General features: G+C 40.3%; 1 protein-coding gene across 4 annotated transcripts in view; it reads right to left on the minus strand.

Moving 5' to 3' along the window:
* Positions 1-14,145, minus strand: part of wnt5b (wingless-type MMTV integration site family, member 5b) — an 83,659-nt gene that overhangs the window by 43,830 nt on the left and 25,684 nt on the right. For 2 of the 4 annotated variants that reach the window (XM_080887081.1, XM_080887079.1), the window contains exon 2: positions 7,707-7,848. The exons of the other annotated variants lie outside the window; for them this stretch is intronic. The gene's annotated coding sequence lies outside the window, so the exon portion shown is untranslated. The remainder of the gene's footprint in view (positions 1-7,706; positions 7,849-14,145) is intronic. 4 annotated transcript variants of the gene reach the window in all.

A 14,145-nucleotide genomic window follows, 5' to 3' on the forward strand; every position in this document is an offset into this window, starting at 1 on the left:
TTAAGTTTTATTAAGAAGAATACTTTTCAGGGACAAGAGGTAGAATCTAAATCTGAACATTTCACCTCAAATTATCACAATATGCACAGAGGTCAGGAGAAAGGTACAACAGTGAGTGCAGCGATGTCGTCAGAATTGACAGAATTATGGATGCAGAAAAAACATCAAATTTTGATGTTCCAATACCATCTGGATTGATAACAGCTTCATCTTTCAGAAAGCAATGATCCCAAATGTGTGAAAAAAAGAAAATAATTAGTAATCAATTGTCCTCCCGTAGCTGGACCTCAACATTACTGAAGCAGTGTGGGATCATCTTGAGACACAACAAAACAGAGGGCAGCCAACATCCAAAGAAGAGCTTTGAATGTCCTTTGAGAAACCTGAAGAATTATTCCTGAAGACTATTTAACGAAAGGTCAAAGTTTGTCTAAGAGGGTTTAGGGTGTGTTGGAGAATAAAGGTGGTCAAACAATTGCAAACATTGACCTTCAAGCTCATTAGGGTTGTACAAACTCTGTTTTCGCCTTCTATATTGTACTTCTGGGTATGTTCACACATGCTTCAATAAATCTGTGCACTTACTTTCCAAATTTTCTTGCAAAATATAAAGAAATGAAATGTAACTCAAAACTTTTGCACAGTACTGTAACACACTGCTACTTTGTAGTGAATCCTCTTGGGACAATAAGTGCTTCCACTGTTTTATGCCACTGCACACTTGTTGCATTTGAGATATTTCACTGTGCACAAATTGGGTGACTAAACAAAAGAGCTACATTGCCATATTCTGGTAGTGTGGCGTAAAGAATCAGTTCAAGTTATGCAAGCACTCAGTGACACCCAAGATGGCGTGTTATTGGCTCCCCAGCTGTCAAAACCCGGACATATTCAACATATGATTAAAATAAAAGAGGACTTTTTGCATATTTGATAATCATTTCACAGTGACTAAAGCAATAAATCACTCTTCAATCTTAGATCCTCTGGGTGTTCAACTTTTTATTAATCTCCCACATGCTGTTATCAGGTCATATACCGCTGTGGGCTCTTTGAATTTTCAGTCCGTCATCACCATTATGGCTATATAGTATAGAGTTTTTATAAAGATATTTAAGCAAGAGCTATGTTAAGAAAATGATCAGCGTCGTTACATTTGCCAGACAAGCCATTCTGTGCTGTTTTCCGACAGATTGGATAAGGAAAACAACACACTAAATCTTTCATTTTAAACATAAGATGTTGCTTTATTCAAAATCAAAACATGGACGTCGTCGCTGAATGTTTTATGAAAGCCTTGGCAATTACAATCGGAAGACTGAGAATTATGCAGCATGTGATGCTGACTTCTGCTCCCTATTTCTGCTCCACACGGAGAACGGCAGGAAGGAGGCGAAGGACGGAGAGAGGAAGAGAAAGAGGGAGAGAGCGAGAGAGAGCCTTTCTTTGTCTTGATGTGAAACCACGTGAAGCTCTGACAGAAATGTGACAGATACCTGCAAAGTCAAAAACCAACAGGCTCGCACTCATTCTAATTTGTCAGGTGAGACAGTGTGTTGGGAGCGTGGGTGGTGTGGTGTGCTTGTGTGTGCTTGTCTTCCCGCATACGTATGATTGAAGGCCCGCGTGCATAATGCATGTGCGTAGACACTCGCTTTGTGTGTGTGTTCCTCTCTGCCAGCTCTCCGTACCTTCCTGTCAGTTGAACTTGTCATTCAAGCATCAATAAAGTGAAAACTTTTTCTTTCTCTTTATTTTGTTAAAAAAATTTGTCATGCTTTTCTCAAACGCGGGAAGCGGGCAGAAAGGGAGACAGAGAACTGCAGCAGCAGTCGATGGGGTTGAACACGTGTTTGACAGGGAGCACTGCGCAATGGAGCAGATTTCCCTCCATTAAAATGACTTTTCAGAGATGTTTTTTGGGGGGTGGGAGTCTTTAGAGGGCAACAGAGGGCAGGAGGAAGATGCTGAAAGTGATGCCATCACAGATACCTGCGTTACTGCAGACAGTGAAACATGTATTTAACAATGTAGAAACGGCATGGCAGAAAATGGTGAGCTTTAACCTTAAAATGCATATATTAGACACTTTAAATGTCCCTAAAAGTTATGCGTTATGTTTTAAAAGCCAGTTCTAACTGCAGAGGTGCAATAGCTATGAAAAAGAAAGAGAGAAAAAAAAAGATTCAGGCAAGTTTCTTGGAGTATGGGCAGTTTTTCACCAGAGAGCGCAAACATGTTGAGATCCAAAAATCTATATTGATGCAATAGCTACGAAAATTAAAGGCTGAAAAATAAAAACACAACAAATCTCCTCAGACTTTAACATCAGAGGTGTGGAGACCAGCTTTCTTTGGCATTAGTGGTCTTGATAAAAACCTACAACTCCAGTCAGAGGTGACTGGTATTAGAATAGTAATCACGAGCTTTCCTTCTATAAAGGAAGTTTAAAAAAATACAAAATACATGCAGTAGCCCTTTAATGCAGCACACTGTGATATGGGCTGGACTCAGGTGTATGCATGGACTGTTAATGCTCTTGTGAAAGTGAAGTCAGCAATGTTGGGATTGACTAGCTCTCACTGAGAAGGGAATTAAGCGTATTTGTTTTAAGAGGTGCTGGCTCACCTACACTGAAGGTTTCTAAAGGGCAAGGTTAGGACGCTCTAAAACCCTTTACACAAACTGGTTCCACTATATGATTAGGCACACACACATACACACACAAGTCACATCTTCGGAAGATCAATACATCAAACCTTGTTCGCTGAGAGATAGAAAAACAGCTGCATCAAATATACAGAATCCACTAAATAAAGAATGCAAGCTATGTGCAAAAGTCCTGTCAAAAAGAAGCCCGTCTAGCAGCGGTCTCAGAGGATGAGCAGCAGTCTCTAAACCGCTTTTCTGAAGAGGACACAAGACAAATGCTTGGGGTGGGCTCAGACCAGCATTTCACAGCAACTGACTGGGGGAAAGAAACAGTGCGACTGACTGATAAATCCATGTTTATTTCGGGAATAAAGCCAGTAACAGATGGGTTAGGAGAGATAATAATACAGCAGTTTATTGAACCCAGACTGAATGCTAAAATCTGGGTATGTTTTGCTACTCTGGAGCTGAACACCCACAGTGACCGGACTGTGCTCCCACTCCCCACCTTCACAGCAATCGTGTTTGCATCTTTGGGAGCATGATGCACACTAAGAAAAGCAATTCCAAACTCTTCAAGCTTTGCAAGAACTCTGTGACACTGTTGACACTGTTGTTCCTCCAAAGCCATCACAGCCTTATAACACATTTATAGGTGCACGTGAAGACTAAGGTAAGCCAAGCCTTCAGGAAGCTCTTACCATGGGTTATCTGGTTGTGCACAGAGGGGAAAGCTCAAGTGAATGCTGTTGTTAAACAAAAAGGCGGGGATAGTGAATAGTAAGATACAGAAAAAGACCAGGATGATCAAAAGCAAAAGGGACCCTGAAGTGATCCAATCACAAGGGAATTCTTAAAAATTAGCCTGCGAAGGTGTAAACTGGTTCAGAGTACTGGTCTATCCCTGTTCATTTCAATTAACCCTGGAAGTGGACATTTAAACCATAAGAAAATCTCCATCAAACTGTTATTTAATATTCAGTATATAAAGGCATTATTGAGACAGAGGAGTGCTCTTATCTCCCTTGAATTATAGTTTCCCAATTTGCATGCTGAGCGAATTTAACTCAAAGTGCCTCAGACTCACCAGAGTGAGTCCACCAGAGCTGTAATGTCCCTGCTGATAAGCAGCCTGTCAACTGAGGATTTGGTAAACGCTTGATTCACACTTTATAAGAAATATGGGGGTTTTGATTGGTTTCTATGTGTAGGCGTGCGTGTGTGGATCTGTAAGAAGTCCTATGGGAGGAAAAGAGATTCACACTGGAAATCTTTCCGACTGTTTGCACTTGTCCAGCCTTATTGCTAGACCTTTGGGTTTTTTGTGTGGGGGAAAAAAAAAAAGAAAAGCTGTAAGGCTTTAAATATTACAAAATGCTATTTAAATAATTTATGTCCTTGGAATGTTTTATTTTGAAAAACAGCTGAACGAACGTCACTCTTTTCCAAGTTTTTCAAGACATCCATTTTTTAATAGTTCTGACAATACGTTTGAGTAATGTCTATTTAAATGGAATATATTTCTATTTGCATAATAATAATATTTATATTAGTATTTCTTTGGTGGTTAGCACCATCGCCTCACAGGGTTTGACTCCATGAACTAGCTGGGGCGTTTCTGTTCGGAGTTTGCGTGCATGCACCCACAGTCCAAAGACATGCATGCAATATTAGGTTAATTGGTGATTCTAAATTGGCCGTAGGTGTGAATGTGAGCACGAATGGTTGCCATAGATTGGCAACCTCTCCAGGATATACCCCTCCTCTTGCCATATGACAGCTGGTATAGTCTCAAATTGTGACCCTGAGTTGGCTAAGCAGAAGAAGATGGATAGTTTCTCTTATTTCTTTTTTCAGAAAAGTACCACATGTGGTCAGTGTTGAGAATTTAAATCAATACTGGTACCATAGATACCAAAATTCAAGACCAGGCTGGACAAAACCTAAAACCCATCTGTAAGGAAGAGGACTCCCTTACTGCATTTATATTATATTATATGTATAGCACTTTAGAGCACACCTTTCACTTTATTAAAAGCACCTTATCAAGCAATTTATGAGCATTGCACTTTAAGCATGGATTTGCACACAAGAAGTTTAAATATTTATTGACTATTTATTGGGAATTTTAAAATCAGTTGGTAGCCTTGTTTCAGATCCTGCACAGCTGCTCCTCATCAAGGAATGTGGTGGTTGTCTGTCAGGAGAGAAGAATGGTGATTGAGATTGTGATTAAGGTTTACTAATAAGGAAAACTAATGCAAATGTGTGTGTGAAATCTAGGGATAAAAGTGGTGCAAATAAGTGTTTGTAAGTTAATGATTACTCACCTTTCTTGCCTGTGTCCTCTTCAAGGTGTTTGGGCAAATGTTTCCCCGGGAGTCCAGACACCATTTAAAGGTTCCGGGAGAGTCCATTGGTAAAGAGAGTGTGGTGAATCTTGTTGTGCTTGGGTTTCTGGGTTTTTATAATATTGGGTTTGGTGTAACATTAAGTGTGAAATATTTATTAATATGTAAATGTGAAATGTATTTATGTATTTATTTATTCTTATTGATATATTGTATACTGTGGTGAAAGGTAGGGATTTAAGAATTTACCTGAGAGTGGAATAATGGTTTAGTCTGTGACAGCTGAACATATTTAAGGCTGCCAGTTGTCATTAGAGGATGGATTTTTGTGCTGTGAAGAAGCTCGACAAGTTGATGGTTTTAAGGAGAGCCATATAGCAAATAAATACTTTGTTCCACTACACTTGCCTTGGTCTGTCTCACTGTGTTTCCAGCCACTAAGGGCTGCCCTGTTACACCGTCAGAGGAAATGAATATTCTGACACTCTGACAAAGGGTGTAATTCTTCCCCAAATAATAGCAATTTATTACAAACATTTTGATCAGAATAATTGCAGCTCGTTGCAATAAAGCATGGATTGAGATGCATGGCAGCAGGTGAGTGATGGCAGATTTATAATATATATCTTTTGAAATATCAGTTGAAACATATGAATTGATATGGTTCAACTGATATGATCAAACTTAAAGAAACCCGCCTTACCAGGTTTGTTACCGGACAAAGAGTAAATTAGGCAGCGACATACAGGTGTATACATGATTAGAGCTCGAACTACGCGAAAGAGAAAATAGATATTCTAAAAAGAGACTAATGTAAGAGTGAGAAAGAGATATGGGAAGGGGAGCGAGAAGATAAATAGAGAAACTGAGCGTGGAATACAAAGAGGAGACTGTGCGTGCATGTGTGTGTGCACCAGGTGCGTATCTGCAGTCCCCAAGGTCCTTCTAGCTGTCTTCTCCTATTGATTAGTTCATATTGATCTGGCCTGACACACACACACACACACACACACACACACACACACACACACACACACACACAGCATGATTCACTTGATTTAGCCAGGCTTTGACACAGGGGACATGAGGGTACATTGTTAATACACACACACACACACACACACACACACACACACACACACACAAAAACCCCGAATCCTTCCATCGTTTGGCCCTCTTAAAAGGACAACCATCTTCTCTCTCTGACACACACACACACACACACACGCACACACACACGAGCGCACGTGCGTGTGCGTGCTTGACAAGCAGCAAACATTCACTCTCCCTGTTTACTCATGTGCATTGGTTGTCTGGCAAACAGGAAGGAGAAACAATGAGACTGTATGAGGCAAACTGTTGATAAATCTTTTTGCCTGTTTTTATTCCCTCAAAATTGTTGGACTCTTCTTCAAACACCATATGTAGCACTGTATGTTTTGTATGTTGCAGATATGCAATAGTAGCTTAGATCATATCACAGCTAACCCTAACTGTAAAGCTACTGTAATAAATATTTTTAACAAAAAATGTGATTAATTATATTTGTGGCCTCTTTTTTGACAGCAGTGTTTAATTATATTTTAAGGCTTTCATTTATGTATTTTTTAGGCGTGTGAGCATAGGAGTGCCATTTCATCTTATTTAGCATTAAGTATTAATGACCTTATAAGGGCTTGCTTTGCAGTTTAACTGATAAGTACTGTACAAAAGTCACCCTTTATGTCTTTATATTTTGATTCCATGGAGCCAGACTTTCTTTTCATTTTTAAGGTGGTATTGAAGAATAGTTCTCCAGGCATTCTGAAAATCTTTCAAAGTGTATTCACTCATTTTCGGTCTAGTCCTTGTACCTGACTATATTCAGAGGAATGATTTTGATTGTTAAGCTACTTAACACAGTTCTGTGAATAAGTTTGAAACCATTTGACAAGCATAAAATAGTATTTTTGCACCAACATGGCACATCTCAGCATGGTGTGGCGTGTGTCCTTAAAATTTGAGCAAGGCGAACAAATGGAGGACAAAAGAAAAAGTGGCAGGCCTGAAAAACTATCCACAGTAGATTAACAGTATCATATGAAAGTTATGTAGGAAATAAAATCCAGCATTGACCTGACACATAACCTGAGGTCTTGCCCTTCAGTTGATCCATCCACTGTTCAGTGAAGCCTCATTAGAAATGACAGAACTATGAATGCAAAAAGGTACTGTCAACTTTTGAACCACCATCTGGAAAGCATCTGATTGGCTACAGCTGGCAACTCCCTGGCAAAATAAAAACGCACAGTGAAACACTACCGGTCATGGATTGGCCACTTCAGAGCTTGTACCTCAACATTATTGAAGCAGTGTGGGATCGTCTTAAGAGAGAATAGAACAAAACGCAGCCACAGTAGCTAACATACTTTATACACATTAGTTGCTTATGTCATATCTGCTGTTGTAGCCATCAAAATTAGTCATTGCAGATTTAATGTATTTTTTTTTTCACAATACCCTGATGCTCTGACAAAACAGTTAATCATGATACAAATAAGCAAATGCAAATACAGTTGACTGCGACTGCAATCGTAGCAAAAAGCACAGGTTTGCAACTGTAGGGCCACCGGTGCTTAACAGCGGTTCCCGTTTTCAAACACAAGAAGAAGAAGAAAAAGGCATTCACTTCAAGACAAGGTGCCCTTGAGCAAAACATCTCACCTCCAGCCGCTCCTGAGTCGTTTAGTGGCAGCTGCTGAAGAGTGTTTTTTGTTCAGGCCAGATCCCAGTGTGACTGTGTGGAGGTGTGTGAAGGTGAAGTAGGTCTAGGCTCACAAAGAGTTTATGCTTGCTCTGTCTGCGTCTACGGAGATGGAAGGGAGAGGAAATAATGTCAAAAAGGTGAGAAAATGGTGAAGCAAGAGTCTGCTCATCAACAACCCTCTAATGAGAGGGTTTGGTCTGCTTGCAGGCTTCCTGACACATATCAATATGTATACTCAATATGATACACACCACACACAGACACAGCCCCAGATCTTTTAAAAAAAAATGTATTTGTCCTTCATCCAGCCTCTGTGCTACACTTTCCTTTTCCCCTTCTTTGTCTCTGAATCAGAAGAAACGTCACTGTCTGTCTCTGCCTTTAGTCTTTCGTGTGCATGTACGCATACACATACACCGACACACCAGTACAGTACGTGCACAGATACGCAACCACCTGCACCCACAGAGACTAAAACACACACATACACAACCACACACACACGCATAGACTGCCTTCTGCTGCTGTGATGGCTCCGAGCTGTCAAAACACCCTTGCTTTCTCTCCCTCTCTCACCAAAGCAGCTTGACTGAGCTTGTCTATGCAGGTTCACAGAGACTGCTGTCTATCCACCCTCATTCTTTCTTTCCTCACATTCTCCTCTGCAGTTTGCATCTTGATTTTGCTTTCTCGAGCTTTTCAGCCCTTGCCCACACACATTTTAAATAATGCTTTATTGTATGTCCCTGTTTATTGTATTAGGCTATCATTCAAATGTCTCGGTGGAACGTTAAGTGTTCATAAAGGTTTATACTGACTTGTCAAGGTCTTTGCTCACAACACATTCCCGCATTATGTGAAACAGTCACAAAATTGAATCCATTGTTTTGTTTTCCTCCCCCCCCCCCCCCTTTTCTTGCTTACATGGACACCAACTTTTATCCTCCAGTTTGTATCCATGCGTGTGAAGATTTTTTACACATTATTACTCACAATACAGTTTGAAACACAGTGAGTTTTGGATTTTATTTGGAAGGGCTTTTACATGTGAGTTGTGCTTTTTCTTGCTGTTCGGTTAGGTGTAGGCACCAGAACTAAGACCAGAGGTTTTGGATACAGTGTCACGTTCTTCAAAGCTGTAATGTGCCCCCCTTAGAGAAGCCTCAAAAACATAGACAATGTAGACACAAATCCTTCTTCCCATTGAAATACATTGGGAGGTCGTGTCCACAGTGAGGCAGAAAAACAGACGAGGTGCTGTTTACGTGTGAATGTGTAATTTTTCCAATAATGAAATGGTTAAATGGCATTAGAACTCTTAAATATGGTCTTTTGCGGCCCACCTGTGGTGCAGACACAACCTGGTTATTCTGTTTAGTCTCAGTTTGCACTATGCTGGCTTAAGTTGCTGACATAGTCCATAATGGACACAGATGTTGGCAGCAGGGTTCATGGTGGATGTGCACTGGGTGCTGTTTACACTACACCAGCTGCTTGTCTGCCTATGTGGTTCACCTATGCACAGTCAGCCTCGTTTCATGTAAAGGAGCATCAGCGGTTCCTCTACGTGACATTTATGCCAGTATGATTTAAGTCTGAAAATGCTGCTTAGATGTGGAAACAATGTGCATTCACGTCACTAATTTCCAGCTGAATTTTCAAACCTGTCCACTCCTGGACATCCTGTTTTCCACTCCTGGATTTGTTTCACTAAAAATGTTATCTCTGTATGTATGAAATCCTGCAGCTTCCAAATGCTACCATTTTATTACAATCCTCTGCTTAGCCTGGTAATCAAACGCTGCTTTATGCAGAGGGAAAGTAAACTGACCACACAGGCATTGATATGGGTTGATGAGATGCCTCCCGGCATTCAAAATGAGTTGCTGGTGAGGCAGTTGGTTCCTTTCTGCTCACCTCTAGAGGTGAACAGAAAGGTGCCCTTCTGGGCACATCTTTTTCTTTAGCCTCTCCAAGGATTTGAAAAGTAGTAACAAATTGTGACTCGGAGGCATAATTTGTGAGGAAAAAGGCGTGCTTTTAAATTTAGCCACCTTGTTTTCTGCATTACAGGCATCACATTACATGCTTATTAAAAATTAATGTAGTACTCAAAATATATAAGACATCAAGGTCATAACACACATGTGACCTGTAAAATCTAGTACAGAGCACACAGATGATTTTACTGCACAAAAAAACATGATGTTAACAAGTCATGTGTGCAAGGCAGGTAATTTTTTTCCCCCTGAAATAGTTCTTCCTGGTAAAATATATGCCTGCTCTCTCTCTCCTAGTTTGATTTGCTTCCCTTTTCTTTTCTCAGTCTCTGCTACCACACACACACACACACACACACACACACACACACATACACACACCACACGCAAGTGCTGTGTGTTTGGCCTGCAGCGTGTGCACAGTGGGGAGGAATCAACCGTATGGCAGGCATGAGGACGAAGCCAAATCTGGCTTGTACACATGGTGTGTGGCCGTGTTGCCCTGTGAGTGTGAGTGTATATGTGTGTGTGTGTGTGTGTGTGTGTGTGTGTGTGTGTGTGTGTGTGTGTGTGTGTGTGTTTAGCTAAAGGCAGCCTGCACTTAAATATATATCAGGGGCAGCGGTTGCCTAAAGGTGAAAGCTATGTGGTTTTCACTGGAAGGCTGCCGAACGAACGAATGAAAACCACTCTCCATTCCCTCGCCAGCTACTGTCACTCTGCCCCTGAACAAGGCACTTAACTGCTGGATAAGAGCAGCAATGTGAATAGAAGCTAACTAGCATTTCTCATTGCTTAGAATAAAGTCGTATATTTTCTGTGTTACTGATTGCACTCTAATCATGAAAGCTGAGATGTTGGGAACAAATTTATAAACAAACAATGGAAAGATTTTTTTAAAAACGCACCATCTAAATGGTACTAATCACTAATAATAACCTCTCAGTGCATAGGAAAGCAGTGGCAGGTATAAAGGTTAGACTTGTTTTGTAAACTGCAGACAGTTTGAGTTTGGGTCTTCAAGCTTGAATTGTATTGCAATGGCAATAACAAACTAGAACATTTCTGTGAACATCCATGACAAAAATCCATGCTACCTGCATGGACACCTGCACAAGAAAAACACATGACTATTCTTACACAATCCCAAATCTGATTACAATCAAGTATTTAATTATGCATACAAATGGTTGACAATTTCAAAGCATTACCACTGGTCTGCGTGGAGGAATATTAGAGCTTCCTTGAATATACAGATACTGTCTTTGCACTTTCCTTGTGCATGCGCAAAGCGTCAAAACACTTCTCATAAGGCATGGAGAAAGCATGTGTTTCTGCATGCGTGTCCAGGTCTGTGTCAATATATGCTGCCTGCAGGAAAATATGCATGTAATTTAATTGTATGCGCATGTGTGCGTGTATTGTATACTGCGTTTGCTGCCAATATGCAAACACACATTGAGCGCATATGTGTGAGAGCGTCTCGGCTCGTGGTGGTTTTGTAAGTGCATGAAAATCATTTATTCATGTTTCACTCTCTCTGTGTCTCTTTCAGTGTGTGTGTGTTGAATACAGAGTCAATTTTTGTCTTGCAAGCGTGCTCTAATAGCTACTCTTTGCTTACATGCGAAGCTAAAGGTTAGGCTATCATGTCTTTATTTTTGAATACTGAATGGTGTGTTTATGTTCTCCATCTCTTTTCCCTTTTATATCTTGGCAATGAAATATATATATATATATATATATATGTATATATATATATATATATATATATATATTTCTTTACACTAAATTCTCGCCTCTACTACTACTACTCTTTGACTCCTCTAAATAGCTATCAGAATTGTGTGTGCGTGTCTGTGTGTAAGGAAGCTTTAAAAATGCATATATTCTATAAGAGGAAAGAGGAAACAGAGCGTGGTGAAAAGAAAAATACAGCCTCTGTGTGTGTTGTCAGTTGACTTGACATCTGATCTTGCTGAGTATGGTAAAGAAGAAAGTGCTGAAAGTACTCTGTGTGGGGGATCCTCTGTGTGTGAGCGAGTGTGTGTGAGCTAAAGTGTGTCTATGGTATTTTGTGGCCTGTGTGTGTCCTCGATTCTGTGTGGGTGGTGAGAGGAGGGAGTAAGGGAATAGGGTGTGTGTGATTGCATTTAGTTTAAGTGTCAGCATGCCTTCGTGTGTGTCTGTGTGTGTGTGTGGTGAGCAGGAAAAAGAGAGGGGGAGTCAGACAGTGAAAGAGAAGCTGAGAGATGGATGGCAGGGAGGGTGACGAGGGAGGAAGAAAGGAAAAGGAGAGCAAAGAAAATGCTGAAGAGAAAGTGAAGGGAAAGCAGGAGATAAGATGGAAGGGTGTTATGATGGAAGGAAAGCCAGTGCCCGTTCTTCTTCTCTTTCTTATTCCAGTTTATGTTTTAGGCTTCTTCACTGTTGTATAAATGTTATATGAACTGCGGATGCTATGAATGAATGTTACATAAAAAAACCTCTTTCTTTCTTCTCTTTTTTTTGTTTTGTCTTTTTCAGAAAAGATCTCCCCAGAGTTTCTCCTGACAAATAGACCAGTTTGATGCACACATGAATACACATCACATGTGACCAACTGCTTCTTTATTGTCTACAAGCAGGAGAAATCCTTTTACCTGTTTCTTCTTTATTTGTGTCCTTGTGTGTATTTTATGAGTTCCATCAACAGGAAAGTGTCCCACTGAAGGAAATCTATCAATGTTTAATCCCCTGTGTTCTGAAAACGCACTCTTGACAAACAAGAAACAAGGCAGAGTGAGAAGGCATGACTCAAAAAAACGTAACATATCGAGTACTTGTACCTTTTGGTTAGCTGAACAAAGATTTTGAACATACATGCAAAAAAACAGGGTAAAAAAACAAACAAAAAACAGGTGAATGCAGGCAAGGCAGGCAAAGAGGAAATTTGCATGTTTCTTCTCTTCTTTCCTTCATTTGGATTGCAGTGTTGATCTGTTTCCTGGGTCGTTGTGCTAGCATCATAAAATGCCCATAAAGTCACCAGTCAGGAAAATGTTTAGTTTGTACAGCAAGGCTTCGATAGGGCTTCTATGGTCATTACAAAGGATAGCGGTTTAAAATGCTTAAAAAAAGTGGCTTCACTTTTCAGACTTAAAATTAAAACTACAGTCTTTGTTGTCTTTTGTGCTTCTTTCTCTTTCTGCTGTAGTAGTTAGCATTCCAGTTCAAGCGAGATGTTCAGCCAGTTAGTATTCAACCTACGCATAGCGTCATTGTGTAGAGGCAATGCACTGCTGGCTTGTTCAGGGACTGCACAAAAGTGCAGCTCTGTAACCTCCACACTGGTTTAATTCCCATAATCCTCTCAGCAGAAGTAGAAAGCTAGTCAGACAGGCTGGAAACCCCCTGGCAACCTCTGGTCACTAAGGAAAAATGTGTATTCCTTGAGGGGTTGGTGAGCGGTTGCTGGGTAAAATCAGACACAAAAAAGGTGCAGCACCAAAAGCTTTTTGTGATTGTATATGTCACCAGAAAATTGCTGTGGTCACCCCATCTGCACGTCCCACTCTAAACGTTTCATTAGCAGTCAGCGACTAGTTGCAGAGTTTTTGCAGAGAAGTCTTATACAAACTATAAGTGACTGTGACAACCTGCTAACAACCAAGAAATCACAGCCACTTGCCAATATTTCCCTGACTCACCAGCTTTCCATGACTGGGGCTTTAGCAATCAATATCACACTTTTGTCCAGCAACCACTTGCAATCATTTGGGGAATACAAATTTTTTCCTATACCAGTGGTTGCCAAGTGGACACCAACCAGTCTGTAGGCCTGTGTAACAGTGACCTAAGCAATATTTGGATTTTCTTTCCTGAATTAAAACAGATTTATATTACTACAAGCTCATCATTCTTAGATTTGAACATCTTTTTCTACTTCTACGTCTATTGTTACACATGAACCCTGGACAGTGTTTTGAGAATTCCAGAAACTTTAGCCATTGTCCGCAACTCTGTTAAACTCAGGGCTACAGTGTGTGTTTGAGAACAGCATTAGATGTCAAAAAGAAACAAAAGAGAAATATCTCAAACAAAGCTGATGTGGATCAATCAATAACTATAATTTGTCTATTTGGATTGGTGCTAGAGTGAAAGGTGTCACATCACTTCATTCATCTGCATCTCCCTCATGTGTTAAAAGTTTAGCTGGAAACAAAATGAAACAGGGAGGACACTTCTTTGCAATTAAATGCGTATTTGAAAAGGAACAAGAGGGTAATTTTAATCAAAAAGCAAAACACACTAGGGTTTCATGGGCATCTTCTTCCATCCTTCCTTTTTTTCAGAAGAAGGAAGGAAAACACACACAAAAAAAAACATGAGCCGTGAAAGAAAGAAAAAAAACGCA

Source organism: Rhamphochromis sp. 'chilingali', assembly GCF_963969265.1.
Source record: "Rhamphochromis sp. 'chilingali' genome assembly, chromosome: 7".
In the NCBI taxonomy this organism is placed as follows: Eukaryota; Metazoa; Chordata; class Actinopteri; order Cichliformes; family Cichlidae; genus Rhamphochromis; species Rhamphochromis sp. 'chilingali'.